Raw genomic sequence first — 3,320 nt, 5'->3', positions numbered from 1 at the left:
AGTATGTGATTAGAGGAGAGGAAATAAGGTTTGAAATACATGAAACCATGTATTGGTCTTGAAAAATGCTTTCCGTCATAAAATATGTAAAATTATGAGTGGAGGACGCCTAGTCGAAAATTAGAAGTTTTCTCCTATTAAAAATGTACTCACTAATGTGGTATATGCAATGATTCATGTACCTTGCATTTCTTTTTTTTGATAGGAATTGGATAAAATAGTATTTCTCAACCTTCCCCATCTGTAGGACACAGAGCTGTGGGTAGTGTAATTACCCACAACAAGGACATATGTGTGCAAAGTGGCATTTATACAATGTATGAGATCTGTCTTCTCACGTCTCCTTCACCTAAAGTCTGGCAGGTCCAGATAAGACAGATATAAAATTGTGACCTGGATAGTAAGATGTCCTGAAGAAATACTTGTTTTAGTACAAAATCCTTATGCAGATTTAATAAGGTAATTAACAAAATATAAAATTATATGACCACATAACTTTGATGCTCAAGATAATATAGTTACAATTTAAAATGCTATATTTTGTGAGCATTGTCAATTAAACAAATCTTTAAGATTTACGAACTTTAATAAAAAACTAAAGAGATACTAATATCTTAGAGATCATATATAAAAGAAAACCAACAGAGGCTTGCTCAAATTTGACAATAATTTGAAAAATGTATATGATATCATCAATTATGAGTTTTGAAGCAGAAATAAAATATTATATACCAATAATTTTTAAAAAGTGTTCAAGCTTGTTAGTGGAAAGACTAGTTTATCTTTTCACTACATTTATAGAAAATGGTATTAAAAATCAATGTCATTTTTAATGTCATTTTTAAATATTGGATGAGACAATCCAATAGTCATTCATTAGCTGGGGATGAAAATATGATGGGAAATTATTAGAGTTGTGTAAAGAAGCTAATTAGTAAAAATATTATATGAGACGGTAAAATAACAACATGAATTAAGGAAGGACAACTCTGCCATTTCACTCACTGGATGGGTGAACAAATGAGGACAAAGCCAGTTGCAACATTAATAGAAAACAATTCTCCCATCTGCAGCTTTAAATGTTAGAGCAACATCTTCTTTGACCAACTACTGCTTCTTCCTCTATGAAAGACCTTTCTTCTAGATTTATGGGCTGGCAGAAACGTCACTCATCAGTGAGAGGCAAATATCCCACTGCCCAAGGGCCTAGATCACTTGGTCCCAGAGAATCAACCTGCACATAGAAGGCAGGACTTCAGCAGGGATCTGTACACAATGCCCACGTCTGGCTGAAATTTAAGTTTTCTTGGGAGATGGGACTTGGGTTTACCTTGCAGTCCAGACCTGACATTGACTCCTTCACACATAACCTGCTTTGCTCTGAATCTTCAATGCTGCCTTCAATCTCTCCCTAGGCCTGTAACACTCTCTTCCCTTTGTTTGGAGAGTTGTCTGGGTTGCTCTGGCGTGACTTTATTCCCTTGGTTCAAGGAGCCACTAATTGTGAGTTTCTTGGCTCCAGATTTGTTTTTGGTGGTGTAATTGCACTGACTCGTGTTATTTTTCTGGATTTTATATTTCTGGTATTTATCAGCACTTTAGAATTTGTAATGTGTCTTGGTTTATTTTCTTGTTCTCAAAAAATATAACTTCTGTGCCTAGCTTGGCACTGGTGATATTATGGTATTTTTCATAAAGATAGCCCCTAAATTGTCCATGCCTGGGGCCAGTAGCACCAAGCCCACCTTCATCAATCATCCACCCACCAAAAAAACTATTGTACCTGCTCACTTCCAACCCTCCAATGGACTCATGCCTCTCATGCCAGGAGTTTGTCTACATTGTATCGAGAGCATTTTTAACCTCTTGAGTTTCAACCTTTTACCATTGATTTATCACATTATTTTTGCTGAAGGAATTCTTAGAAGAGGCATAATATTTCCAAAATGCCTACCTGATGGGATCCTCCTCTACATTATTCCAAAGACCTGACAGCTCCAGGAGATAGCTCAGTGCTTATAGTTAGACAAGTTGGACGCTTCTCATCATCTGTCCTTCTTTCCCTGTTCAACCTCCAAGCTCCCCTCCTAAAATGTATCCCTACCACTCAGCTGTGGAAGACTGCAAGCAGCTTCCTAAACCTGCCATGTAAGGCACCTGTTGTCTCATTGGATCTCCCTACTTGGATTTTGTTGTCCCTGTGTGACTCTGGGATGGCTAAGAAATTCCAGTATGTGGCTAGTTTTTGTCAAGTAGCAGTATGGCCCTGCACAGAATTGGGACTGATGCTCACATGTGTGTATTTCCATAGCCTGAAATAATTAAAGCCAATACTAAAGGGTAATATTTTAGCATCATACTTACTAGGACCATTATTATTTATTAACTATCAGAGAACATTTTAGGTAATGGAGACTCAGACTCAATACCATGAGAAACAGTAACAACCACCACGCAATCTGAAAAGGTGTTGACTTGGCCATGACTTTTCTAAAAAAAAATCCAAATTATTAATTTGAGATTCACTCTGTGTACCCAGCTGGTGGTGATGCATTTTGGGTTAAGGATGCCAGCAATCATAACTTGCTGTTGCTACTTATGGGTCAAGTGATTCATGAGGCAGGAGTGGGTAGGGGAGAGCACTTGGGCTGTGAATGTGACCTCACCATCTGAATTGCCCTTTCTAAGTAGTAGGTTCTACATCCATGGAACAGGCACAGTGACACCACCCACCTCACCAAGAGGAGTAGACAAGATGATGGACGCTGAGCATTGAGCATCACCTTGGGCACATTAGCCCTACTCACTTAGGGGGCTGGTATAATTTTTCATACTCAGGTTTTGCTTGCAGAAGTTAAGTACATTATTTCACATGTCTTTGGAGTTCACAAGGATTGGAGAACATTAGGATTAGAAAAGACTTTTCAGTCCAAGTAAACTCTCTGCTTTGCAAACATGGAAACTGATTTCCCCATGATTATGCAATCAGATGACTATCTATGCCATTGACTTCCACTCTAGTGCTTTCTCTTACTTCTGTGCAAGGAATTCAGAAAGTTTTTTTTGAAATCCTGAGCCATGGTGAGATTAATTAATTGAGGTTATATATTAATTAGTTAATGAGTCAATTAATTGAGAAGGTAACCATTAAAAAGGTGAGATGTCAAGGGAGTAACTGTGGGTCAAGTCCAGATAAAGGTTTCGATTTCAGGTGGGTGAGAGTGTTTTTGAGATGAATAGTTCTGGAGGAGTTGCTGCCATTGATGTCGTCATTCTCAACAAAGTGTAATGTTCAGATGTTTGATTTTCAATTTCCAGCC

Source organism: Pteropus medius, unplaced genomic scaffold, assembly GCF_902729225.1.
Source record: "Pteropus medius unplaced genomic scaffold, Ma_sr-lr_union100, whole genome shotgun sequence".
NCBI classification, from domain to species: Eukaryota; Metazoa; Chordata; class Mammalia; order Chiroptera; family Pteropodidae; genus Pteropus; species Pteropus medius.
Note: the sequence above shows the minus strand (reverse complement) of the source record.